General features: G+C 33.8%; 1 pseudogene; it reads right to left on the minus strand.

Annotated features, from left to right (window-relative positions):
• Positions 1–14668, minus strand: part of LOC132152558 (xin actin-binding repeat-containing protein 2-like) — a 32808-nt pseudogene that overhangs the window by 12785 nt on the left and 5355 nt on the right.

The following is a 14668-nucleotide window of genomic DNA, read 5'->3' on the forward strand; positions in this document are numbered from 1 at the left end:
GTCCTATAATTATGATGTTCCTGGTCTTTCTCTTCTTCCTGCATCTTTTTCTCGGGCAGAGTTAATAGCTGCACAGCGGGATGACCCTACGTTGACTATCTTATTTGATGCTGCTTTGTCCCCAGATGAGGTGCAAAGTGCAGCCATCGGATATTTTTTACAAGATGGGATGCTGTTACGAAAATGGATGTCCCAGAGCGAGGAAAGCGGGGGTGAGTCGTTGGTGCAGATTGTGGTTCCCACTAATTCGTGGGAGGTGGTGCTCGATGTAGGGCATGGTCCCGTTGCAGGGCACTTGGGGGTAAAGAAAAGTTATGACCGAATTTTGAAACATTTCTATTGGCCCCTGTTAAAAAAAGACGTGTTTATTAAATGTATTATTAAGTTTATTAAAACGTGTCATACCTGTTAAATGACAGGCAAACCAAATCAGTCTCTTAGACCGGCTCCGTTATGTCCAATCCCAGCTGTGGGGCAACCGTTTGGAAATTTATGAAATTTATGACAGTATATGGCCCGAGAATTTTGCCCGAAATGGTGAAGCAGGTAAAGGCAACAATACCAAAACCTGATCGCCCAGAGAAAACTCTCGCATTTCAGAGTTACGATCAAATAACTGCTTCATCTTTTTCTGCGTTCTTTCCAAAATATGCCATGACTGAACAACAAGTTACAAATTAAAATATTATTATAAATGTAAAAAAAAAAAAAAAAAAAAAAAAAAAAAACAATGGCATAATTTAAGTATTTCAAGCCAAGGATTGTAAACATTTGAGTAATTAAATAACTAGATAAATAAGCATTTTTTCAAACAAGATTCACCCAAATCAATACTGGTCTACACAGTTATTCCTTAAGTTACTTTCTTTGCCATTTCCTGATTTTCCGAAAGATAACACTAACATATCAACATGTTCTTGAGAATCTTGGGCTAACAATGTACCCTGCAGTACTGAACACTCTTTCAGATGAACCGCTTGATGCAGCAACGCAAAGTTACTTCCTGGCAAACTCTGATAGTTGAGGTAGAGTACTCATATTTGTTTTCCACCAGGAAAGTGGATCAGCCTCAGCACTGACCTCAGGCATCTGACTGTACACCAAGAATTCACCATTTATCTCTTCACTTGCAGAAAGAGGTGCTTGACTTGAGGATGCTGGCTCTCCTTTTTCTTTCTTTTCCCCTTGTATTGTGGAATGCAGAAACTTCAGGTCATTTTTGGATTATTTTGATGGCCTGACTTCTTGACTTGACTCTCCTCCAGACACCCGAGATGCAATTCCTTCTTTTTCATTGCCCATTTTCCTCACCTCATCCAGGAGACTTTAGGGAGACAAAGCTGTTCTTAAATCGTGGATCAAGGTAGGTTGCAGTGTTCAAAAGAAACCGCAGCTGCATTTCTTCATAGCGATGCTGAAGATACTCGTGTATCTTTTCCTTCATCTCTTGGGCTAATGCAGAGTCATTTTGTTCATGACTGAGACACTCAAATATCTTCCAGAGTAACGGCAAGACTGAAGACAGGGTGGTATGTTTTTCCCTGCTAAGTGCATCAGTAAAAGGACTGAGTGGCTCCAGAACTGCTTTAACAGTTTCCAAAACTGTAATGTCTGAGTCTTTTGGCATCAGATACCATTTTTTCCTGTCTTCAGCCAGGACAGCATAGACAACCTGCTGCTGCTCCAAGAAACGTCCCACCATATCGTATGAAGAATTCCAGCGAGTGGGTTCATCATGAATGAGTTTGTGGTCTGGAGAGGACAGATCTTTCTGTTTCTAGGTCAGCTGGCGTGAAAGTTTTGGTGATCTTGTAAAGGCAGAAATAGTTTTTCGAAGCCTTGACAGCACTGCAGACACCCTGTTTATGTCTAATGCCTTATTTACAGCAAGGTGGAGATTGTGTCCAAAACAAGGAATCCAGGTGTAGTCCTCAAAGGCTTTTTTGTTATTTGTGGCATTGTCTGTTGTGATTACTGACATTCTTGCAATGTCCAACTTCCAGTCTTCAAGTTTCTCTCCAAAGGCCTCCTTCAAACTTTCAGCAGTGTGATCTGTGTTGAGACCACAACAGCCAAGACACCAGGATTGCAATTCCCACGATTTAGTAATGTACTGCAGAGTTACAGACATGAAAGTGTCTGCAGTTCTACTTGTCCAAAGATCTGTTGTGCAGCTGTAAAACGGTTTGTCTCTGAGATGCTGGATTATGAGGTCTCTGGTGTCATTGCAGGGAATCTCAGTGTACATAAAAAAGTTTAGACTTGGAAGCTGGTATTTTGGGTTGAAATGATGGAGAATTTGTTGGAATCCACATTTTTGAACTGTATAAATGGGCACTTTATCCATACATATGAATTCAGCAACAGCTCGGTTCAGCTTTCTTGACTCAGGTGACTTTTTGTCATTTTTGCTGCCACTGAAAAGCTTCTGTAACTGTTGCCTGTTTATGAGTTTGCTGGGGTGTTCCATGGTCTTCCTCAGCCTGCAGCTGTAAAAGGAAAATATAATAAATATACTTTATAAGTATAGAAGTCAAAAATGGGCTGAGTCTGAACAAATGAAACATTAGTTTTTCTCTAAATAGCAAACCTCAGCTTTTATAATAAACCTAGATAAGTTTAAAAAATGAATTAAAAATTATACATTTCAAAATGTACTCATACATTTATAAAATAAAAAGGTTTTATCTGTTAACTTAATTGAATGCACAATGAATAAATGTGAATGATCAAGTGTTTGTATTAACATTATAGGCTAGAACTGCTTTTTGACAGACTGATTTTGAGGACATAAACACTGAACCATACATTTTTGTACACCTTTTGGATATACAATCATTAAAAAATTCTAGTGTGTAAAAGCAGTAAACGCCTTTATGTCGTCCCGTTTGTTTTTTTTACCCCAATTAAATGTATAGGAGCATTAAATAGTTAATAAAGAATCTTGATTTTAACACTTATTATATTAGCGTTAGCCGCATCACGGATGCTAACGATTTACTACACAAACGGCTGTTTATTTCTATCCGACTGATTCCGACATTCAAATTAAAATATGATATATAATTCATAACAGAAGCTCTATATTTGAAATGAGTTTGAAACTTACCTGCTTGAACTCTTTCATCAGATCCGGGTGTCGGTCTTTGGGGTGTTTTATTAAGTTAGATGTGTTTCCTCCTTTTGAGAGAAAACTTCGATGACATCGTTTGCAAATGGGTCGTCATCAGCCGCAAATCCGAAATATTTCCACACACGGCTCTTTCCTCCTTTTTTCTCAACAAGTGGATTTACAGCTACCACATCAGCTGCACCGCCGGACGCCATGTCTCAGCGCTTTAATAAAGAGGACGCGCAACTGCACGCTCTCAGTGCATGCATGCGCATCAAGGAACCAGGTTTGAACGGGTCTTCGGTACCACCGGCACTTAAGAAAACTTGGTACCGTGACGTTTACATTTTTTTAGTACCGACTTGGTACCGAAGTACCGGGTCTTTTGACAACACTAGTACGTAGGAGCTAAACCATTTAGGGCCTTATAGGTAAGTAATGATAATTTATCCTCTGCTTAGAGTGCCATCTCTAAGCAGAGGATGGCCCACTGGATTGTGGATGCCATAACCCTGGCTTGTCAGGCACAGGGTGTGCCCTGCCCATTCAGGTTGCGAGCTCACTCAACTAAAAGTGTTGCATCCTCCTGGGCGCTGGCTCGTGGCACCTCGCTGACAGATATTTGTATGGCGCTTTAGTAGGCATCCCATTTTGCATCGATCAGCGAAGTGGCGTTGAGAGAGACCGACTGAAAGGGAACATCTCTGTTACGTATGGTAACCCTCGTTCCCTGAAGGAGGGAACAGAGACGCCACATCCCATCGCCATGGTTTCTGTACCACCGCTGAGCTGTCGGGTCTCCGGCTCGGCTCCTCAGCGAAAATCTGGTATGCATTGCACCTGCTGCCTTCTTATACTCACGCTGTGAGATGTTTTCTGTTTTAATGTGTACATATGTTTGTATGTTCATATGTTTGTAAAAGACAAAATACACTCGTATTAAAGTCAAAATCTATAAAAACAAGCCTGAATATCTTATGCAGTGTTGAAACTCAAGTAGCCTAAACTGATTTCTCAAGCAGAAGACAATTCATTGCATTGTCATTTAGTTGCACAATAAAGACACAAAATTTATTAATATCAGATCATATGTGAATTTACAATAACAATGTCAGAACACTGATAGATGAACACAGGCTCTTAAGTCTCAATAAATCTATGCTACTGAAAGTGGAGAGACTCATGGAAACATGTAAAAATTATGGTAAGCAGAGTCTCTTTATGCACTGAATTCTAATAAAGCATAATACATTCATGTGACAGAACAGAGATGTAGGCTAAAAAGGACTTACCTTCATTTTCTTGCTGGGGGCTGCCTCAGTAGTTTTTTCAAAATGCTGTGCCAGTTCTTTAGTCGAGAGCCTTGGATAGTACTCTTCCTCCTCTGGAAGCAAAAGTTAAAATTAAATACATCCTGTGAGCCTTTGCAAAATTCACTGTAGACCAAAGAATGAGTTGTTGTGTTTAACAGAACTTATCTATAAATTACTGCTGGTAAACTTACCTGTTTCATTGTGATGATACTCATAACTTGAAATAACCTCCAAGTTAGGAGGTATTTGATCACGTGCAGCCTGTAATGTAGCAAAATTAATACAACAACTTTAACCTAATGGGATATGTGAGAATTAAATAGACGCTCTGGCACAAATTTACATTTATGCATTTGATAGATGTTTTCATAAGCATTTTTTTTTTATCAGTACGTGCATTCATTCCTTGGGAGAGACATGGTGTTGTTGTTAGTGCCATGCTTTAGCAGTTGAGCTTATAATACTATACAGAGTAAATACATTTCAAATCTCTCAACATGGAAATGGGGACAATAAGGCATCCCTAAAATAAAAATGTATATCTCACATACACTGAGTTTAATTTTATCTTTTGGTTTGTGTCCATGAACTTTCAAATAATATGTTTCATTCGTAAAATTTAATTCAATAGATTGTCCAAAATGATACATTATCACATGGCTATTTAATATATAAATCCATTTTGTTCATTAATTAAGTTGTAAATGATTTGCCATTTTTATCCATCAGTAAATTTTGCAGTTTTATTATTAGTATTATTATTATTTTACTTTTATATTACAAGGTCAATTAATAAACTAGGTGTTTCATTTATTTTAATTTAGTTTTATTCTTAAAATTATGTAAATTATAGAATTTCATCTAATGCATGAAAAGGCTTTATTGTTTAATGATAAATTTGGCATTAGTGCAAAAAATACATACAAAAATACAAAATAAAGTAAAAAAAAAAAATTATATATACATATTTCAGCCTCTAAATTCTAATCAGATTCTAATCAGATGAGCCATACATAAGGAAGTAAAATATTTGTACATAATATTTTTTAAATAATTTATCATGTATATTAGCAATATATCATTTTTGATATTTTAATGTTTATTTGTTATATATTTGTATATTTTACAATAAAGTAAGTTATAATGAATTTTCAATGTGACCTTGACATCACACGATTCACCATTGTGGCAAATTCTTATCAAGTGCAATGTTACATGGTTTTAGTGTTTTATTTTCATTCTCTAAACAGATGCTGATCTACTCGATTTAACAATCAATATTAATTATTCTACTGCACTATATTCAGGTCACTTCAAAACTTTATGTATTCTCCTTGTCCCATTTTCTAATCACTTTTAGCATCCTTTACCTTTAGATCATTATAAAGAGGTCAAAGTTATAGGTTTGACTGCATGAAATTAAAAAAATACATACATTAAATTCAAAGCAAGTCACTTTGGATTTAAGAGCCTGCCAAATGCATAAATGTAAATGATTTTATGTGGATGTGATGCTGCTAAAAGCTCCAGCTCCCCAAAAGACATTTTCACATTATTAAAAAATTGACTGGATTCAATGACATTTCACAGCAGATAGTAAACAGAAATAAGACACTATGGAGATTCAGAGCTATAATTTAAAAGCAATGTGATTGTCAGCATAGCTCCTTTTGGTGAGAATCGCTACTGTTAGTGTCTGACGTTTTTGTGGACTTTTGTGAAATTGAGAGTTATTAGTAGCAGGGCTGTCAGAAATGTCCGTACCCTTTCATCCTGGTGGAAGACCTGCTGCGAGACTTGTCGACCCCTGCTGCTGCTCGCCACACTCATCACTGATGAATTTGACACCTCCTGCGTGACAGGAGACAAGGGCTGTTAGAGGATGAGACAAAAACACACATTCTCTTTTCAAGAAAGTGCTCACAAAAGCTCCTTACTGTCAAAATATCTTATCTGCACAGCCTTTTCTTAGTCAAAAACAAATACATTTGTGTATGCAATTTGTTACTGCATTTCTCTATTGTTAAAAGAAAATTACACAAAAAGTGATGAGACTCGAACACTCAGCTTATTTTTCTTTTTCCTCATTTCTGTCTTTCTCTGGTTATTCTGACACCCATCATCTGATTGCACCAGCTGTACTCTCTCTACTCAGTTGGACTAGCAGGTGACACGGAGGTAAGTAGGCAGATGTGAAATGTGGACAGACTGCCACAAGTTGGTTCAATTTCTGACAGATGCATGAAGCTGCAGCTCACTGCAACTCAAAGATGGCATCATTTTCTATCTAGTATTGAACCAAAAAGTATTTAGAAAATCACATAAACTTACATATACACTTGAAATAATTAGGAACTTTAAAAGTTTTTGAAACAAGATTTTCTGAAGAATTCTGCTCACCAAGGATGCATTTATTTCAATAAAATAATAATATAATTTTTTAACAATATCAAATATTTGTTTTCTTTTTGATTTTTTTTTTTTTACAAAATGTAATATATTCCTGTGATGTAATGCTGAAGTTTCAGCATCATTACTTGGTGTCACATGATCCTTCAGAAATCATTCGGAATTGCTGCTTTATATACATTTCTTATTATAATTAATGTTGAAAACTATTTTGCCTCATAATATTTTGTGGAAACTGAGATACATTTTTTTTTAATAGAAATTAAAACTTGTAATCAGCAAAGGATACATTAAATAGATCAAAATTGACAGTTAAAGACATTTATAATGTTACAAAATATTTATATTTCCAATAAATGCTGTTCTTTTGAACTTTCTATTCATGAAAGACACTGATAATAAGAACTTTTATTACTAACTGAGCACCAATAATATTTGAGCAGCAAAATAGCATATTAAAAGGATTTCTGAAGGGTCATGTGACACTGAAGACTGGAGTAATGATGCTAAGAATTCAGCTTTACATCACAGGAATAAATGTATTTTTAAACTATATTAAAACATAACATGGTTATTTTCAGTTGTAATAATGTTTCACAATTTAACTGTTTTTACTGTATTTTTGATTAAATATGCAGCCTCGGTGAGCAAAAGAAACATTGAAAAATAAAAACATTAAAAAATCTTACTTTATGAACTGCATTGCATTAGAAAACAAGATGTCAAATCAACAGGCATCAAATGCTGCAGGTTATTTTCCTAAAACCTTCTGACTTATCAAAATGTTTGAAAATTCTGAATTAAAAGCCACAAACTAGACTCTGCACATTCTGTAATAAACATGGTTCGTCAATATAATTTCATTTAAACAACGTCATAAAATCAAAAATTAATTTATGTACACTTGCATGAAATCTGCATTACTCAAGCACTTAATTAAAGCTTGGATTTAATCTGTACATTTTCATTTTCTATTTCATGATTAAGATTAGTTGGAGTCAATTACTGTTAAATGGCAGGTTTAATGTTTCACCCCTTGGATGAGCAGATTTTGTAATGTTTGAATCTGTTCCATCTCCCACACACAAACACATGCAAGTGTGTACAAGTTTGATATCATCAACAGGGTCGAAATCAATACTAATCCATAAAAAGGGCCCAAAAAAGCATAAAACACACACACGCTCATCATTAAAAGAGATATGGCTGACATACATTGATGTCAATTGCATCATTGAACCCAAAGGTGACTGAGAATCAGACCTTAACACACTCATCGAAGCAACAGCACAACAGTGACTGCCAACTGCTTCAGTTGCTTGGTTTCTGGTGAAGCATTTTTCATTTTCTCCAGAGGGACTTCAAAAAACACTTTAATAAAGAGTTCCAAGTCATTAACCAAACCAACCAGCTCTGAGATTAATCACAACACTGCAAACTTTGATTCAAAGCAAAAAAAGCATTTGAAATTGGGACGAAAATGACAAAGTTCATTGGCTATACTCAGATGTGAAGTGTTTAATGATATCTTGATTGACAAAGGGATAGAGCTGGGTATTGAGAAGAAAATCATGATTAGATTTTGATTCACAAGGTTTCGATTCAATTCAGTTTTGAGATTTTTTCATTTTGATATATAGGCAATCAGGTACTTCAGTAGGCTATGCCATTTTTTTTTTTTTCAAGGAAAATAAAAATATTTTATAGCAATTAATAAACTGTCAAGTGGTATATTAATAAGTGATTTGTAAACAAACATCTAAATTGCATGTAAAACTTCAAATGCACTTCTACAAATTTCAATGGCAGTCCTAGGATTTGCCAATGCTTAATCAAAATGCAATTTTAATGTTGCATTTAAATGTATTATTATATTAACTACTGTACATTGTAAATATGAATTTAATTTTCAGTTTCAAAAGTTTTTATTTTTATTTTATTATTCTTATTATTAACACATTGATATATATCTCACTGATATATTTGGGTGTTAAAAAAATAAGGCCCTTTCACAAGACAATGGCAATTTCAAAATTTTATTTATTTCTGAATCATTTTAAATGAATAAACTGATTTATAACTATTTTTTTTGTTAATTTTAAGAGGAACTTCTTGTTCTCCATTTATTCCTGCCTTAATTAAGGAGGCAAATTCAGTTTTGGAAGTGCAGACCTTGAATTGGGTTGTTCTCAAAAAATAAATTAGTTTTAAATATGTTTTGTTTAAAAGTCCTAAATTTGGCTAATGACAATTTGGGATTTGTTAGATAATCAGAACAGAAAATAACCTTTAGAGAAAAAAAAATGCACACGGGTCTAAATTCTACAAAGATAAGATTCTACATAGACCTCATTATCCAGATAAAGGATAAAAAATAAAAACTCAAAAATAGATCCTACATACCAAACACACAGAACGTGACAAGTTATAGTTTAAATATACACACTCCTCCTCCCCAACATGCACACACAAACAAGTTTAATAAAATAGTGTCACCACGGGCAACAGAAAGCACAGATAATGAGATGACCTACTGCAGCAGAACCCTTTGATCCTTCTCTTAAATAACCACTGCATTATACATAATGTCAGCTTATGCTCTCATTTGTCTACTCAGTGCTTATCATTTACTTTGTGAGCTACGGATTCCTGCCAAACTTGAGCTATTTTATGTGGTAATTTCTTCTAATGTTCAGTAAACTGCAGTACACTTTGTATATGTCTGTATATGTTTGCAACTTGATTTCATAAAGCTACAAATAATAGTAATAATAACAGAGGAACAGATTTTCTTATCTAAACATCTAAAGTAGTGGTTCTCAAAAAGTTAGATTGTATTTACATTTGTACTAAATATATCAAATTGGTCACCCTTTAGTTTGGGGTCCAATTCTCACTATTAACTATTAGACTTTTGCCTCAGTAAACTGCTTATGATAGTAAAGTAGTTGTTAAATTTAGGTATGGGATAGGATTAAGGGATAGAAAAAAATATGCTCATGCAAACTAAGGCATTAATGTGCTTTATTTATACTTATAAACAGCCAATATGCTAGTGATATGCATGCTAATAAGCAACTAGTTAATTGTGAGAACTGCACCCTAAACTAAAATGTGTTTTATCTTCTAAGAAAACAGACTGGTGAGATTATCTGCTGCTCAGCAATGTAATATCAATATCACCTCCCAATAACATTTAAATAGTGTTACTGGAATAATTTTTATTCATAACTTTGAGAACCTTCACAGAACGTCACCCAAAACACAGATAACATTCACTGTGTTAGCTAAGCTGAGCGTTACTGAACTGAAAGGAAGCCTTTTACAATTTTGCTGCAACCAGTAAAAATACGTAAACAAACTAAAATTCGCAAAAAAAATGAAAAATAAAAAATGTTGTATAAACAATTTTCACTTGGAAATTGCTAGTATATTTACAAAGAAATTGCAAGTAACACATTATAATAAATATGAAATTTTGTAGAAAAACTGAAATAGTATTTTCTTGTAATGTACACTCCAACAATGTTTGAAAATTTGGAAAAATTATTTTTTACAATGTACTAATTAAATAATTAATTAATTGCTGCAGGGAGAAAAATGCTGTTTGTAAATGAACACATTTTGAGAAAGAAAACACAATCTAAAACGATCTTAATGTGGATAGAAAAGCGTGGTTGTACTAAAATTATTAAATTAATTAATTAATTAATCATGGTCTTCTTATTTAACAAAAAAAAGAAAGAAGAAAAATTTTGTGGTTATTAATTGATTAAATAATTAAGTAATTAATATTCTCACCTCAATTTGTTTTATGTCTTTCTTAAATTCGTCTGCCTTTCATGCCAATTCAAATGACAAATCGACATGCTGTGGCTTGTTGCCAACTTTAATTCAATTCAAATGAAAGGAAGCCAATTACTAAATTTTGAAGTGTACTGAATAGCATGCCACATTTCGCATTTAAAACTGGATGAAGCACATTTTAATTTGTACATCAATCAGAAATTAGAAATAAGCCATTAAATTATTATTATTTTTTTTAAATTTAAATATCTATGCTTCATAATATTTAACATTTGTTGATTCTTGTCAGGTAGCACAGTTTGAGAGCTGCGGCTTTAGAGCATTTGAGTGCTGATGTGTTGGCAGACGAGATGAGAGCACATCTCCCACTTTCTCCTGTCATTCTGTATTCAGTCAGATTTTTTTCCCCTGCTATCATCGAGCTGAAGCTACTTCGTCCCTGCAGGGTGAACAGAGCACGCTCAGACCCAGTGGTATGGATGGGTGGACAGGGTTCAATTTGGAACCGCAGAGCTGCTGGATTACACAGACTGTGACCAAGATTTATCTCCATTCTGCTTCTCTCACTGCAAGCCGTATCTGATTTTTTTCGGAGGCAGGCACTGCATGCATAATATTAGCATGTGGCAATGCTAATGGGCTTGAGAAGCTTGGGAGTGTCTATGCAGATACAGATTTGACTTGTTATTATGTCCGATTTCGGGTTTTGGTGTAAGGTCAGCTGTAAGAGAATTAATCTTACTCTGCACACACTCCCTTTTCTACACCAGAAGTTTTTTTGCTCATGTGGAAGTTGCATGCATGCTTATTGCATCTAATACCTTTACCATAACTAAAACTAAGGGTGATTTTGGTTGCCTAGCATTCTAAATAATACACAAGTGTCCTGTATTTAAGTGAACAGAATTGCATATGATGGATTTGCATTTGATGAATGAGTTTGTCCAGTATTTTAGCATGTCACACCCATAGACTTCATTGCATTTGAACTAGTTTTGCATCCAAGTCTTAATTTTACAATTGCATATTAAAATGGAAAACAAAAGCCATGATGTGGGATTAGTTTTGGGACTTTAAAATGTACAGAAGCACTAAAAAGATGACTGTGTTCTTTATGTTCTGTCACGATTCTCTTGTGCCATAAATCGCCTGGGTAGAAGCTTGACTGATATGTGTGTAATGATGTGTGGCACTTTAGTATGACATTATGATACATTTATTTTTTTAACAGGTTCTGTATGTCAGTGAGCCAAAATCAAAGTCAATGCATCTTAAATGCATTTTAGCAATTAATATAAACATAAATTTCAATGTATATATATGTATGTATATCCTGCATGTTCTTATTCAATGAAAACATTTATGTAGACTTATACGACTGCAATGCAAAATAACTAGGTTACTTATTTGATTTTATAAAACCGTTCAAAAGTTTTGGGTCAGTAAATTAGTTGTTTATTGTTTACATAGTAAAATGTTAAAATATTATTTAAAATAACTGTTTTCTATTTAAATATATTGTAAAATATTTATTCTAAATATAATATATTGTGAAATATTACTTAAAATAACCGTAGGTAGAAAATAAAAGATTTTCACTACAATAATTACCAATATTTGAAGGAAAAATGAAAAATAAAGTAAAAAAAAAAACATATACAATACTTATAATAAAGATTTAAGAAACATGTTCAAAAATGTAACTGTATAAATATATGACTGTATATAAAAAACTGAAATATATATAAACTGTATAATGTTAACCATTACAAATCCAAAAAGCTCACTTAATATTAAGTAGTAACATTTTTTTACTGTATATTATAACATATATACACTACCATTGTCAAAAGCTTGGGATCTGTGATATTATATATATATATATATATATATATAATGTTCATGGAAGAAATCTCTTATGTTCATCAAGAAAAAAAGAAAGAAAAGAAATAGAAAAAAAAAACTTTTGAACAGTGTATATTACGAGTTACAAAATTGAGAAGCAGTTTCCAAGCATCGTCCAACACTGACCTGCACAGATCTGTGTGTGTGGTGAATCTGGGTGACCATGTGAGATGATGACATGCACTCATTCTCTAACTGTCTGCGGATGCTGGCCAGACCCGAGGCAGGGAACAAACCTCGGCTTCCTCCATGACCTGATGAAGAAAGAGACCAAGACTGTGTTGAAAATCATGCAAAGCAGATTTATTCTTTTACAAAAGCTGCAAGATTATGGGAGTAAAAGTGTGATCACTTGTCTCTGATCTTCAACCACAGAACAAAAAGATTCTTACACAAACACACACACATACACATACACACACAAATGCACACAAGCACAAAGTCCAGCCCTCATCTCATTATCTCTGTGGTTTTACAGAATCGCATTTTAAGATTTTGCAACTTATAAAGCGTTAAAATTAGTATTCATTTTACATATTAAAACTAGTGTGTGAAATGGCAAATGAAAATTATGTAATTTAATTTTCATTTTCATTTTGCACCAAACATTGCACAAATGTATTGGAAAATGTAAATGTAAATACAGAAATGCATTGCCATTTTACATATTGCATTGTCATTTTGCATATTACATTCCAAATTGAATATTGCTACCCATATGCTTCCATACTATCAACAACCTAACAACATATGGCATAAAACACTTTGTATTTGAATTTTCGTATCTGACTGGTACCTTAAGTGCGTTACTCTATATGCAAAATTAAAACTGGCCGACATTATGCCACTAAAACTACCAATAGATTCTAACTTGTACTGAAGCAGAAAAAGTAACTTCTCTGTACTTTTCACCCTCCTGTAGGGATCTGACCTCCGCTGGCACAGAGCGGACGTGCAGTGCTGTTTTTAGCAGCCGGCCAAAGAGAAAGAAAAAGATCGAGACACAGGGAACTGAGCTTCTGGATAAACACATTTCACTCTCACACTGTGACAAAGACACTGAAAATAATGATGTCACTGCACACGCACATGACCTCTCTATTACTGTGGGGTCAAAAGAGGCATTCGGCCCCTCTCCTCACTCTGGCTTTGGAGTGTCAAGGACATAAAGCTTTGTGTCACCCAGAGAAGAAAAACTGCAAGATTTTAGATTTTTTTTAAATTTATATAGTTCAGTGTTAATCTTTTTTATTTTGACAATGAAAAATATGAGATGAAGAAGATGCATAAAAAATACACTGTTGCCTTGATGAAGAATGAAGAATTCTCAACATGGCAGCAACAAAACATTAGCTAATACTTCACTATACTCATTACATGTTATTATTTCAGAATATCTTTTTTACATAGTAAAAACAGAGACTTAAATTAGAGGACATTAAAAAAGGGGAAAAAAATAACATTCCTAAATCTAAAATTGAGTGAGCCTAAACACAAGAAAAACATACCAACATATTAAGAAACCTAAATCACAGAATATAAAAACATACACTACTGTTCAAAAGTCTGGGGCAGTTAAGATTTTTTATGTTTTTGAAAGAAGTCTATTATGTTCACCAAGGTTGTGAACTATTTGAATATATTTTAAAATTTAATATATTCCTGTGATACAAAGTTGAATTTTCAGCATCATTACTCCAGTCTTCAGTGTCACATAATCCTTCAGAAATCATTCTGATTTTCTGCTCAAGAAACATTTTTTATTATTATCAATGTTGTAAAAATAGTCAATATAAAGGAACAGTATTTATTAAAAAGTTATCTATCTATCTATCTATCTATCTATCTATCTATCTATCTATCTATCTATCTATCTATATATCTATCTATCTATCTATCTATCTATCTATCTATCTATCTATCTATCTATCTATCAACATTATAAATGTCACATTTTATCAATTTAATGGGATTTGAATTTCATTCTCTCAAACAAAAATTTTGAACAGTAGAATATTCTCTGGAAAACGTCTTACGCTGTATCATTTAGTTGGTGGTCATATGATGCAATTTCAAGTTTTCCTTTCTCTTTGAAGGTGTTCGTGAACAGATAAGACCCATA

This window comes from Carassius carassius, chromosome 11 (assembly GCF_963082965.1).
Source record: "Carassius carassius chromosome 11, fCarCar2.1, whole genome shotgun sequence".
Classification (NCBI taxonomy): Eukaryota; Metazoa; Chordata; class Actinopteri; order Cypriniformes; family Cyprinidae; genus Carassius; species Carassius carassius.